Source organism: Bos javanicus, chromosome 15 (genome assembly GCF_032452875.1).
Source record: "Bos javanicus breed banteng chromosome 15, ARS-OSU_banteng_1.0, whole genome shotgun sequence".
NCBI classification, from domain to species: domain Eukaryota; kingdom Metazoa; phylum Chordata; class Mammalia; order Artiodactyla; family Bovidae; genus Bos; species Bos javanicus.
In genome coordinates this window covers 3,401,162-3,416,430 of record NC_083882.1, presented here as the reverse complement: position 1 = coordinate 3,416,430, position 15,269 = coordinate 3,401,162, and the positions used below count along the sequence as shown (strand labels likewise).

At 38.5% G+C, this 15,269-nt stretch overlaps 1 pseudogene; it reads left to right on the top strand.

Annotated features, from left to right (window-relative positions):
• The window catches only part of LOC133261546 (RNA-binding protein EWS-like), a 28,724-nt pseudogene extending 14,321 nt beyond the window's left edge, over positions 1–14,403 (top strand).
• The last annotated feature ends 866 nt before the right edge of the window (positions 14,404–15,269 follow it).

Here is a 15,269-nt window from a genome sequence, read left to right as displayed (position 1 = left end):
TCAGTTGTGTCCGACTCTGTGCGACCGCATAGACAGCAGCCCCTATGGGATCCCCCGTCCCTGGGATTCTCTAGGCAAGAACACTGGAGTGGGTTGCCATTTCCTTCTCCAATACATTAAAGTGAAAAGTGAAGTCACTCAGTCGCTCAGTCGTGTCTGACTCTTAGCGACCCCATGGACTGCAGCCCACCAGGTTCCTCCATCCATGGGATTTTCCAGGCAAGAGTACTGGAGTGGGGTGCCATTGCCTTCTCTGGGAAGCGTTCTTAACAGTGGCTAAACGTTGGAACCAATGCTTTAATTGATTTACAAATAAACAACATATGTACAAGGAAGTATTATTTGGCCATAAAAGAAATAAAATAGAGATATATGCCAAAGCATGGATAAACTTTGAAAACATTATACTAAGTGAAAGAAGTCAGGTACTAAAGACCACATATTATGTCATTTGCACGAAATACCCAGAGTAAGCAAAAAAAAAGAGAGGACATGTGGTCAGTCAGTGCAGTTCATTTGGTCAAGTCATGTCTGCAACCCTGTGGACTGCAGCACCCCAGGCTTCCCTGTCCATCACCAACTCCTGGAGCTTGCTCAGACTCATGTCCATTGAGTCAGTGATGCCATCCTACTGTCTCATCCTCTGCCATTCCCTGTCTTCAATCTTTCTCAGCATCAGGGTCTTTTCCAATGAGTCAGTTCTTTTCATCAGGTGGTCAAAGTATTGGAGCTTCAGCTTCAGCATCAATCCTTCAATGAACATTCAGGACTGATTTCTTTTAGGATTGACTGGTTGGATCTCCTGTTGTTCAAGGGACTCTCAAGAGTCTTCTCCAACACCACAGCTCAAAAGTATCAATTATTAAGCACTCAGCTTTCTTTATGGTCCAAATCTCACATCCATGCATGACTACTGGAAAACCAGAGCTTTTACTAGATGGACCTTTGTTTGCAAAGTATTGTCTCTGCTTTTTAATATGCTGTTTAGGTTTGTCATAGCTTGTCTTCCAAGGAACAAGTGTCTTTTAATTTCATGGCTGCAGTCACCATCTGCAGCAACTTTGGAGCCCAATAAAATGGACTTGGACAAGAAATGGGGAGTGAATGATAATTGCTATCATATTTCTTTTTAATGCTTACAAAAATATTCTAAAACTGACTAGGGTGTTGGTTGCTCAACTCTGTGAACACACTGAAAACTACTGAATTGTATACTTGAAGTGATCTAATTTTATGCCATATAAATTATATCCCAATAAAGTTGTTCTTTAAAAATGGCATTGGTTTAGCAATCTCTAACAATTTATTCTCATTTCCCAATAAAATACCCATGAAAACAGATAAAAATATGAAAACAAGACCAACCAGTTTTTTAAAGTTAAGGAGAAATTTCTAATAATTAAAATTTGAGAAGTATTACATTTAAAAATGTACACACTTGCTCAGCCAAGTGAAAAATAGCAAAAGTGGCTCACCACTACCTAACCTTCCATAAATAGGTAGACATACCCTCATCTTTTTGCAATTTCTTGAACAACAGGTTGAAAAGTAATTTCATGTCAACATTGACATTAAACAATTGTTCTGCCTCCATAGACACTGGTTTTCTAAACTTTTTAAGTCATTCATCAATATTTTTTTTCTTTTTATTTTCATCAATAGACACAGGTACTGAGAAACCAAGCCTGAATGGATTTAGAAAGGAAATTGTGGGTGGAGAGTAATGTCCTTGGAACTCTAGAAATCATTTTGAAGAGTGTAAGTTTGGAGTATTGTCATTTCTCATGAGTTGCATCTATTTAGGGCAAAGGAAGGTCAGAAAATGATATTAAAAGAATGTACACTCTCAGATATGTACAAAATTTGGTGAGATATGGAAATTGGACTAGGAGTTTTGCAAATGAAACTGCCATTCTGCTGTGAATATGAAAAAATAACTTGGATGGCTTCCATGTTGCCAGAGAGTGGCGTCAAAGGATATACTTTAGTCAAATGGACAAATTCAGTTTCTTATTAACAATGAAAACTAGGGTCATCTCAGTTCTGATGGTTAAAATTTACTCTTTGGGGAAATTAAAAAATATACACAAATGAACAATTGACTGTCTCAGAGATCATCTGTTTCTTTTAAAACCATTTAAAGAAAATAATAACCAGTTGCTAACAAGAAACAGAAGAATATAAGTTTAAACTTTGCAGTGGTTTATCTCTTCCAATTCTCCTCTTTTTAATTAACATTCAGCAGTTCAGACCATGTTAGTTAATATGAGGGGCAATAATAGCATATATTTAAAATTTTTGTTTTTATTTGGAAAAATCAATGCACCTATGAATTACTATAAGAGAAAGTATTTTTTAATATTTTGTGATTCAAGTATCCACTGACAGAAAATTAACTAGATTACAATTAGTAATGTCAAATATACAAGAAATACTTAATATCAAATAAGAAAGACTAAGTCTAAGAAAAAAGATGGTGTGAGTCCCAGTATAGTATTTTGTCTACATTTTCTCTCATTTAATTTAAGATTGGGTAAGATTGGCACTTGGCCCATAGTAGTGTTCAATATGTATGTGTTGAATATTGAAAACATCCAAAATGTATTTGAGGATATAGTTTATTTAAGAATTATTTGGTAAATCTCTTTAAGTGAAAGTAAGCTGTAACTCCCTAATTTTTTTCCCCTTATAAGCCAACAATATCACTTGAGTTTTCTTGCAATGTGGGCTAAAACAAAGCCCAAGTGGCTAAAACTTATGGAACATTTCTAATATTCTGGGCAGTGCTCTAAACAGTTTTTAAGTATTAGCTCAGTTAATTGTCACAACATCACTATGAGGTAAGTGCTATTATTATTACTCTAATTTTAGGGATAAAAAAAAAAAAGCAGAGCATGGAGAGGCACAACTTTTTGCATTTAAACCCAGGTCACCTGAAATGAAGCCTCCATGCAATAAAGTACCATGTTTTACTGTTTTCCTCTGTTGTAGCCTTACCTGTCTACCAATCTAACATGCAAAGTGATGGCATTAGTGCTTTGAGGTGCTGATAGGCAGCAAGAGAGACTGAAATTCAAAAAGTATCCTCTTTTCAACAGTTTACCTGACACACCAAAAACAAACTGTGAGAGGATATGCCTTTCAGCCAGTTCTTTTTGACTTTTCCTAATTGCAGGAAGAAAAAGCAATATTGCTTGTTTTCTTTTTTTTCCTTTTCTATCAGTTGAAAAAATGGGAGAATCCTTATCTCATATGTCATTTTGGCATTTTTATATCATTTTTCTAATTACTCCAAAGTTAAGAGAACATAAAAATATAGGAATCATTTGTCAGGTAATTATAGCAATGTAACTTTTCCTTTATTTTTATTCTTTTCTTTAGTTTTCTTCAAAATCTAATTTTTATGATACTGACCTTCTCAACTCTCTTTCCTTCTCCAAAATGAAGCAGTTTAAGGTGTCATTTTTATAAATATTTTAAAGATTTTCAGCACAATATTTTGAATTATATTTTTAAAAATCTGAGACTCATACAAAAAAATTGTTAGAGATCACATTTGCAGCTTATACATGGGAGAAATGCATAAACATATTTAGTGAGTGAATTCACTCAGTCGTGTCCAACTCTCTGTGACCCCATGGACTGTAGCCTACCACAGTCCTCTATCCATTGGATTTTCCAGGCAAGGGTACTGGAGTGGGTTGCCATTTCCTTCTCCTTCTCCAGAGGATCTTCCCAACCCAGGGATCAAACCTGTGTCTCCCGCATTGTAGGCAGACGCTTTTACCATCTGAGCCACCAGGGAAGCCATATTTAGTACATATTACATAGTAATATACATAGAACATATTTAGTACACAAGTTTAATTATGTGAAAGTCGCTCAATCGTGTCCAACTCTTTGCAACACTATGGACTATACAGTCCGTGGAATTCTCCAGTATTCCAGTATTCTTGGGCATCCCTTGTGGTTCAGCTGGTCAAGAAGTTGCTTGCAATGAGGGAGACCTGGGTGCAATCCCTGGGTTGGCAAGATCCCCTAGAGAAGGAGGGAAAAGCTATACATTTCAGTATTCTGGCCTGGAGAATTCCATCGACTCTTTAGTCCATGGGGTCACAAAGGGTTGGACATGACTGAACGACTTTCACTTCACTTTAATTTGTGAATAATTCTGACTCACTATTTTGTGTGCCTGGAAGAAGCAATGCTGAAGTTCCAATACAAATAAGAAAATTTAAAAATGGGTTGAATATGTTTAAGATATCAGGTTTATTTCATATAACATATATTTTGATAACGTATAGCTAGAATATGTGATAAAGAATTTTGTAGTTTGAATTTAAATTGAATCCTAATTTACCTTGTTTTCTTAGCAGGACATGAAGATAAGCATTATTCCAAGAAATGGCAAAAGTATGAGAAATTTTAAAATTCACTATATTTTTTCCTAGTATGCAACTCATTAACCAAATATTCTGGTAGCCTCCATCAGACTGATACATAAGAATCACAGATTTTAGTTACATTTAGGGAAACCCATATCAAATGGCTTCCCTGGTGGCTTGGATGGCAAAGAATATGCCTGCACTACAGGAGACCTGGGTTCAATCTTCAGGTCAAGAAGATCCCCTGGAGAGGAAATGGCAACCCACTCCAGGATTCTTGCCTAAAGAATCCCAAGGACAGAGGAGTCTGGTGGGCTAAAGTCCATGATTTTGTAAAAAGTCAGACAAGATTGAATGAATAACACTTTCACTTCACTTTCATATCAAATGGGATTTCCAAACTTAGAACAGAGAATCAACCTTAAAGTTCTATCAACCTTCTCACCTCAAAGCCTTGCAAGGAATTATTTCTCTCTAGTGTTGAAGAGTTCATCTTTTAAGCATACTTGATGCTACATAGATAATTGGAGTGTTCTAAAAGCTGTTGATAAAGACATAGCGAATCCCATAGCTCTCTAGGATCCTTCTGCCTTTCCAAGGGCTCTTTTTCCCCCATGATTTATGAGAACAACATCCCTTATAAAAGCAGAAGTCTTGGCTTATATATTCTGGAAGGCAATGTCATTTCAAGTTTCAGTGATATTGACTGTAAATTTTATAGAAGCAACTGAAATTATTCCTAAAATATTTGATTATATGCTGTATATAGGGGCTTCTCTGATGGCTCAGTGGGAAAGAAGCCTCCTGCAATGCAGGAGACTCAGGTTTGATCCCCGAGATGGGAAGATCCCCTGGAGGAGGGCATGGCAATCCACTCTGGTTATTCTTGTCTGGAGAATCCCATGGGCAGAGAAGCCTGGCAAGCACAGTACATAGGACACAAAGAGTTGAATACCACTGAAGTGACTAACCATGCATTCTGATGTGTGTGCTGCATATAGTTATAGGTACTTATTTGCCACTGGCCAGAAAACAGTAAATAGAATCTAATAGAGAAGCATGTTCAAAAATTTCAATATCATATATGAAGTGATGAAGTTTTATATAAGTAAAGCAAAGGATAATTTCCATTCAGTTCAGTTCAGTTGTTCAGTCATCTGACTCTTTGCCACCCCATGGACTGCAGCACGCCAGGCTTACCTGTCCATCACCAATTCCCAGGGTTTGCACAAAGTCATGTACATTGAGTCTGTGATGCCATCCAAACATCTCATCCTCTCTCATCCTCTTCTCCCACCTTCAGTCTTTCCAAGCAGCAGGCTCTTTTCCAATGAGTTAGTTCTTCTCATCAGGTGGCCAAAGTATTGGAGTTTCAGCTTCAGCATCAGTCCTTCCAATGAATATTCATGACTGATTTCTTTTAGGATTGACTGGTTTGATCTCCATACAATCCAAGGGAGTCAGAGGAGTCTTCTCTAACAGCACAGTTGAAAAGCATCAATTCCTTGGTGCTCAGCTTTCTTTATAGTCCAACTCTTACATCCATACGTGACTTCTAGAAAAACCATAGCTTTGACTAGATGCACTTTTGTGGGCAAAGTAGTGTCTCGGCTTTTTAATATGGTGTCTAGTTTGGTCATATCTTTTCTTCCAAGGAGCAAGTGTCTTTAAATTTCATGGCTGCAGTCACCATCTTCAGTGATTTTTAGAGCCCCCTCAAAATAAAGTCTCTCACTGTTTCCATTGCTTCTCCATCTATTTTCCATGAAGTGATGGGACCAGATGCCATGATCTTAATTTTCTGAATGCTGAATTTTAAGCCAACTTTTTCACTCTCTTCTTTCACTTTCATCAAGAGACTCTTTAGTTCTTCCTTGCTTTCTGATAAAAGGGTGTTGTATCTGCATATCTGAGGTTATTTATACTTCTCCTGGAAATCTTGATTTCAGCTTGTGCTACATCCAGCCCAGTGTTTTGCATGATGTGTTATGCATATAAGTTAAATAATCAGGATAACAATATACAATCTTGATGTACTCCTTCCCCAATTTGGAACCAGTCTGTTGCTCCATGTCTGGTTCTAACTGTTGCTTCTTCACCTGCATACAGATTTCTTAGGAGGCAGGTAAGGTGGTATGGAATTCCCATGTCTTGAAGAATTTCCCCACAGTTTGTTATGATACACACAGTCAAAGGCTTTGGCATAGTCAATAAAGCAGAAGTAGATATTTTTCTGGAACTCTCATTTTTTCGATGATTCAACGGATGTTGGCAATTTGATCTCTGGTTCCTCTGCCTCTTCTAAATCCACCTTGACCATCTGAGAGTTCTTACTTTATGTACTGTTGACACCTAGCTTGGAAAACTTTGAACATTACTTTGCCAGTGTGTGAGATGAGTACAAATGTCCAGTAGTTTGAAGATTATTTTGCATTGCCTTTCTTTGGGATTGGAATGAAAACTGACCTTTTTCCAGTCCTGTCTCCACTGATGAGTTTTCTAAATTTGCTGGCATATTGAGTGTAGTACTTTAGCAGTATCATCTCTTAGGATTTGAAATAGCTCAACCTGAATTCCATTACCTTCACTAGCTTTGTTCATAGTGATGCTTCCTAAGGCCCACTTGACTTCACACTCCAGGATATATGGCTCTAGGTGAGTGATTATCTGGGTCATGACAATCTTTTGTGTATATTTCTTCTATGTATTCCTGCCACCTTTTCTTAATATCTTCTGCTTCTGTTAGATCCATACCATTTCTGTCCTTTATTAGTAATAAAGTATATTAGGATAGCCTATCCCTTCTCCAGCAGATCTTCCCAACCCAGGAATCGAACTGGTGTCTCCTGCATTGTAAGCAGATTATTTACTAACTGAGCTATCAGAGAAGCCCAATGATTTTCATTATTTAGAAGCAAAAAGTAAGAATTTTTTTTTTAAGTCAAGATGATATTTATTAGCTATGCTACTTAGCACTTCCGGTTCTTAACACCTTTATTTGTTAAGTTGGAAAAATAATGCTTATCTTATGGGCTATGTGAGAACAGGAAAACATATCAGTACATCTATCAAATAGTAGATAATAAAGATAATTCCTAATATTTTTATGTCATTTGGTTATTATACCTACTGCTCTATTTTCCAAATGTAATATTTAAGTATAATATATATCATTTTCACAAACTAGTAAACACATTACCCAGTGCCCAGGATAAGAAACATAACAGTGCTGTCATCCTGGAAAGTTCCCCCACCCATGTCCTAATCATAAATCACATCCTCCACAAGGATGCTCCCATCATGATTTCTAATATATTGATTAATTTTGCCTGTTTTTGAACTTGATAACTACTTCCTAGATCCTCAAATCTGTCAGCATTCTACATGACCAATAGGACTTCGCAGATATGATTTAATAATTTAAGATGGAGTAAATTCTCCAAGCCAGGTTTCAGCAATACATGAACCGTGAACTTGCTGATGTTCAAGCTGGTTTTAGAAAAGTCAGAGGAGCCAGAGATTAAATTGCCAACATCTGCTGGATCATGGAAAAAGCAAGAGAGTTCCAGAAAAACATCTATTTCTTCTTGATTGACTATGCCAAAGCCTTTGACTGTGTGGATCACAGTAAACTGTGGAAAGTTCTGAAAAAGAAGGGAATGCCAGACCACCTGACCTGCCTCTTGAGAAATCTGTATGCAGGTCAGGAAGCAACAGGTAGAACTGGACATGGAACAACAGACTGGTTCCAAATAGGAAAAGGAGTACCTCAAGGCTATATATTGTCACCCTGTTTATTTAACTTATATGCAGAGTACATCGTGAGAAATGCTGGACTGGAAGAAACACAAGCTGGAATCAAGATTGCCGGGAGAAATATCAATAACCTCAGATATGCAGATGACACGACCTTTATGGCAGAAAGTGAAGAGGAATGAAAAAGCCTCTTGATGAAAGTGAAAGAGGAGAGTGAAAAAGTTGGCTTGAAGCTCAACATTCAGAAAACGAAGATCATGGCATCCAGTCCCATCATTTCATGGGAAATAGATGGGGAAACAGTGGAAACAGTGTCAGATTTTATTTTTGGGGGCTCCAAAATCACTGCAGATAGTGACTGCAGCCATGAGATTAAAAGATGCTTACTCCTTGGAAGGAAAGTTGTGACCAACGTAGATAGCATATTCAAAAGCAGAGACATTACTTTGCCAACAAAGGTCCATCTAGTCAAGGCTATGGTTTTTCCAGTGGCATGTATGGATGTGAGAGTTGGACTGTGAAGAAGTCTAAGCACCAAAGCATTGATGCTTTTGAGCTGTGGTGTTGGAGAAGATTCTTGAGAGTCCCTTGGACTGCAAGGAGGTCCAGCCAGTCCATTCTGAAGGAGATCAGTCCTGGGATTTCTTTGGGAGGAATGATGCTAAAGCTGAAAGTCCAGTACTTTGGCCACCTCATGCGAAGAGTTGACTCATTGGAAAAGACTCTGATGCTGGGAGGGATTGGGGGCAGGAGGAGAAGGGGACGACAGAGGATGAGATGGCTGGATGGCATCACTGACTCGATGGATGTGAGTCTGGGTGAACTCCAGGAGTTCGTGATGGACAGAGAGGCCTGGCGTGCTGAGATTCATGGGGTCGCAAAGTGTCGGACACGACTGAGCGACTGAACTGAACTGAAGTGACCTAGATTATTTAGATAGGCCCAGTTGATCACATAAATCTTTAAAAGCAAAGAAACTTTCCTCACTACTGTGAATGAGAAAGAGTGAAAAAGAGGGAGAAAATCAGACACATGGAGAAAAGAAATCATAAATAGAGACAGAAATACTGGCGGAGAGAGCAGAGAGATGACAGAAAGAAAAATAGAGAGACTCAGTGGGGGAAGTAAGGTGAGGAACATCCCTGGCATTAATAATTCAGGTATTGGCCATGACTTGAGGAATGCAGGGCACTTTTAGAAGCTGGGAATGGCTTCAAAAGGGAGTCTCACCTGGAGTGTGCAGAAAGGAACATAACTGCTTTAGTTTAGCCTAGTGAGAGCTGATAAGGTTTTGATTTAAAGAACTGTAAGATAACAAATTTGTGCTGTTTTAAGCCACAAAATTTTTGATAATTTGTTACAGCATAAATATGAAACAATACACTTATATTCCTATGGCTGGAATTGCTGAGTTATAGAGTCAGCTTATGCTTGAGTTGATTGGAAATTATCGAATAACTTCCAAGGCGGTTTTACCAGTCTATCCTTCTACTAAGAGTATGTGAGAATTTTAGTTCCTACACATTTGGAACTTTCTTTTGTCATTTCCATTCTTCTAGTAAAATTGTATGTACTGTGATTCTTTTCTGCATTTCTCAAATAATAAATGAAGTCAAACACTTTTCATGTTTATGGGGCAAGTGGACTGCTTATCTTGTGATGTGACTGGCAAGTCTCTTACCTATTTTTCAATGCATTTGTTTACCTAATCCAAAAAGGTTTTTTTTTGTTTTTTTTTTAATATATTCTTGACATGAGTCATCTCTCAGACATAGTATCATCAATATTGTCACATCTTCTTGTAGTCTGTCCATTTTTCTTTTGCTATCTTACTGGTTGGTGAAGACAAAACAAAAATTAATACACTCAGCCTCTTTCTGTATTATTTAAGAAAGCTTTTGCTATCCCAAGATCATTAAAATTTTCTCCTATGATTTTTTTCTCAATCCTTTATTTTTTGCCTTTTATATTTAATGCAATCTGTCCTTGAGACAAAAGCTTTAAATCTGTTACAAATGACAAAGTGAGGTATGGAGATTTAAACATTAAATAGAAAATTAAAGAAGAGGTTGAACTGTGGTCTTCTGCTGTGCTTATCTACAAACACTGCTTTGTCTACTGACCTTGTAAAGTCTTCCCTGGTAACTTCAAAGTCGAATGGGTCTTTCCCTTTCTCAGCCACAACATTTCTCAATTCCACTCATGAGGTGTACTTTTAACAATTGTAGATATTATATGCATTTGCATGTGTTGCCTTCCCGCCTGGATTGTTAGACTCTGTGATCAATGGCTGCTTCATCATACATCTCTATGGGATTTTCAGAATTAGCCCAACTTAAAACTGTTTGTATTTATTACATGATTGCTAAAAGAAAGGGAAATAACCATTAATTTCTCTGCTTTACACATATAGTTCACATGGCAACAATACTTGCTATATGACTCAAAAAAATCATGAAAAACATTACAAATAACAATCTTTTGGCATAAAAAAAGATCTGAGAAAACAAAAATCTTTCTTTTTCATGGAAAGACATTTTATTTTACTTTATTTCTAAAATTTATTTATTTATTTATTTATTTTTGGCTGTGCTGGATCTTCATTGCTGCCTGTGAGCTTTCTCTAGTTGCAGTGAGCAAGAGCTATTCTCTAATGTGAAGATTTCTCATTTGATGGCTTCTCTTGTTGTGGAACATGGGTTCTAGGGCACATGTATTTCAACAGCTGGGCTCCACAGTTGTAGCTTGAGGGCTCTAGAGCATAGGCTCAGCAGTTGTGGTACACAAGCTTTGTTGTCCTGCCGCATGTGGAATCTTCCCAGACCAGGGATCGAACCCTTGTCCCTTGTGTTGACAGGCAGATTAATAACCAATGGACCTCAAGGGAAATCTGGAAAGGCATTTTATTTTAAATATAGCTGTCTGTACATGTCAATCCCCAAACCCCAATTTAGCCTTCCCCTCAACTCTTCCCCTTTGGTAACCATAAGTTTGTTCTCTAAAGATACTGATCATAACAGATCATTCACTTTAGAGATGTGATGAGAGACAAGCAAGGAATAAGAATACCAATGGCCAGTAGAACTATTATATAATTGACTTCTTTAAGCTCTAAGCCCATCAGACCAAATCAAAGTAGTGCATATATTCAGCCTCCTCTATGTCTCATGTACTTAAAATTTTCAAGACAATATATATCTCAGAGAATCACTTGGGGCCCATATTTTGTCACACATGACAAGAAAATATATCAATCATGTGGATATTAGCTACGTAAATGACAAAACAAATACTTTATTAGCACTGCTTCTGCTGCTGCTGCTGCATCACTTCAGTCGTGTCTGACTCTGTGCGACCCCATAAACGGCAGCCCACCAGGCTCCCCTTTCCCTGGGATTCTCCAGGCAAGAACACTAGAGTGAGTTGTCATTTCCTTCTCCAATGCATGAAAGTGAAAAGTGAAACTGAAGTCGCTCAGTCGTGTCTGACTCTTAGCAACCCCATGGACTGAAGCCCAACAGGCTCCTCTGTCCATGGGATTTTCCAGGCAAGAATGCTGGAGTGGGGTGCCATTGCCTTCTCCATTATTAGCACTAATTTTTTACTATTCAATACCTCATCAGTAACACATAATTGCATTCCAGTTAGTGGTGGCTAAGAAAGCAGGCTTTCTAACCTAAAGTAACCAAAATTTATAATTCACTTCTTATATAAACAAAGTTTTTTTCTTTTTTTTTCCATCCACCTTTTGACCTTATACCTTAAAATACTCTTACTTTTAGACAATTTTCAAGAATATCTGTGTTTTTGGAGTTTTGCATAGGAAGTTATGGACAATTAAAAAGATCCATTTCCATTCTCTAAGAGTAAAATGCTATCTCATGTCCTTCTTTAATTATGTCAGGAGCATTTTTTAGCACTTAGAAAAAGTTGTGCTGTTAAGATAAAGTGCGATTTTAACACATTTGAATAAATTAGAAGAACATATGTATTTTCAGAGAAATTGATAGAAGTGTTTGAAACACAAAGAGCTACACAATTGTTTTTTAAATGGATGTTAGAAGATTTCGTTACAAGGCAAGATCAAGTTTGATTTTTACCTAATGAACCTGAACTTTCTGCCAGTATGAGTCATTTCAGCAGCACACCTGAATTCACAGAGTACGACCACATCAGTTTCTGATATATTAGTAGGCAATGAGAGTACTCAGCCTTGATTAAGCTGGGAGATTGCAAATTCCTGATCTTGATATCAAACTCTGTTTCTTATAGGAAAATCATTCTACTCTATAAAAGGATGAGATAGTATTTTAATTAAGTGCTCAAAACAGCTAATTTATAGCTAAAGCTTAATATATACCATGAAGATTTCTATTTTATATATTTACTTTCAAAAATATCTCCAAAGCAATGTTTTTCAAAGTGGTTTGCTTAGTTTTGAGAAGTGGTTTTCGTATCTTAAAAAAGTAAAAACATAACAGGATTCATTTTATCTTAAAGGTATGATAAATCTTTAGGTATTTACCTTAGTCTGGACAACAATTTTGATTTTTCACTGTAATTTTTGTTGAGATTTTTTTCAGCTGTCACAACCATATAAGTCTGATAATTCTTTGTAACTAAGTCCTGCTGCTGGTGCTGCTGCGTCGCTTCAGTCGTGTCCTCTGTGCGACCCCATAGATAGCAGCCCACCAGGCTCCTCCATCCCTGGGATTCTCCAGACAAGAACACTGGAGTGGGTTGCCATTTCCTTCTCCAATGCAGGAAAGTGAAAAGTGAAAGTGAAGTTGCTCAGTCGTGTCTGACTCTTAGCGACCCCATGGACCACAGCCCACCAGGCTCCCCCGTCCATGGGATTGTCCAGGCAAGAGTACTGGAGTGGGTCGCCATTGCCTTCTCCAGTAACTAAGTCCAATACACTTTAATTTCTCCAGCCCTTGAGAACTAAGGGTTACTCTCTAGTGAAGAAGAAGGCAAGTGGGAAACACTGGAAGAACTTGCTATTAGTGAGTGATTATTATTGCTATTAGTGATTATTATTATATTTTAATTTCAAGCATGAGCTCAAAAAGGAGTCATTGTGACTGGCTTATGATTACTTTCTGTAAAAGTCTGCATCTTACTCATTTTTATCTCCACAAGACTCAACACAGCATCTACCATCTGAGCAGAAAAAAAAAAAATGCTTCTAAGATATTTTTGCATTGTGAATGCCTAGAAGTTTAAGTGCTGCTTATCTAAGATCTACTTTATTCTGTTTTCATTATATTTGAAATTTGTAATTGTGGAAAGAAAAGGGTACCCATGGATATTACAGTACCTACAGCCCAGTAGGGCTATGGTGCTTACACCACCTACCCCACTCTTGGATATGTACAGCCACTCAGGCATATGCACCCTATGGATAGCCCACTGATGTAAGTTATACCCAGGCTCAGACGAATGCAGCCTATGGGCAGACCACATATGCAACTTCCTATGGGGAGCCTCCCAATGGATATTCTACTTGAACTGCACCCTCCACAAGGGTATTGTCAGCCTGTCCAGTATATGGTACTGCTGCTTATGATACAATCACTGCTACAGATATTACCAACTAGGCCTCTTATGCAGCTTATTCTGCATATGACACCTAGCTTGCTCAGCTATGGACAGCAGAGTAGCTAGTATGGTCAACGAAGCAACTATGAGCAGCAGCCACCCACTAGTTACCCTTCATCCCCCAATGGGTCCTATAGCCAGGTTCCAAGGCAATATAGACAACAAAGCGACAGCTATGGGCTACAAAATTCATTCCACACAACCACCCCAAGAGCACCCCACTCTCATTTACAAGCAGGAGTCTGGAGGATGTTCCTGGCCAGAAGAGAACTGGAGAATGAGTGACCTGGTTTACCTGGGCAGAGGAAAAGGGAGATTTGATTGTGGAAGTATGAGCAGAGGTGGGCAGGGAGGAAGATGAGGTAGAATGAGTGAGATGGCTTCAATAAGCTTGGTGGACACATGGATGAAGGACAAGATCTTGATTTAGGCCCACTGTAGGTCCAGATGAAGACTCTGGTGACAGTTCAGTTTATGTTTAAGGACAGATTAAATGCCAGTGTGACATTAGATGATCTGGCAGACTTCTTTAAGCAGTGCAGAACTGTTAAAATTAAGGAGTGGAAAACCCATGATTCATGTCTACTTGGACAAACAAACAGGAAAACCCAAAGATTATGATGCTACAGTGTCTTATAAAGATCTGCCAAAATTGCTATAGAGTGGTTTGATGGGGAAATTTTTAAGAGATTCTCTTGCAAAAAGGAAGCTTCCAATGAACAACATGTGGGAAGGAATGACACATTGTGAAGACAGATGGATGCCACTACCTCCTGAGGAGGTCCAGGGGCCTTGGAGGTCCTGAAGAACCCATGGATCACATGGAAGGTTGTGGAGTAGACAAAGAACCTTCTCACACAAGGCCCTGGGGTTTCCAAGGGAACCCATTTTGAGGAGGATAATGGAAGTGCCCTGATTCAGGGTGTGGAAGACAGAACTTCATCCAGAGTGCAACCAGTCTAAGGCCCCAAAACCCAAACACTTCCACCTGACATCTTTCCAACTCCTAGGTAGTGAATGTGGCAGGGCTGGCTCTGGTGGTAGGTGGGAAAGAAAAGGTAACATCATGGACCCTGGTGGTTCCAGTTCAGTTCAGTCACTCAGTTGTGTCCGACTCTTTGCGACCCATGGACTACAGCATGCCAGGCCACCCTGTCTATCGCCAACTCCAGGAATTTACTCCAACTTATGTCCATTGAGTCAGTGATGCCATCCAACCATCCCATCCTCTGTCGTCCTGTTCTCCTCCTGCCTTCAAAATTTCCCAGCATCAAAGTCTTTTCAAATGAATCAGTTCTTCACATCAGTTGGCCAAAGTATTAGAGTTTCAGCTTCAGCATCAGTTCTTCCAGTGAACAATCAGGACTGATTTCCTCTAGGATGGACAGGGTGGATCTTCTTGCAGCCCAAGGGACTCTCAAAAGTCTTCTGCAACACCACAGTTCAAAAGCATCAACTCTTCAGCACTCAGCTTTCTTTATAGTCCAACTCTCGCATCCATACATGACCACTGGGAAAACCATGGCT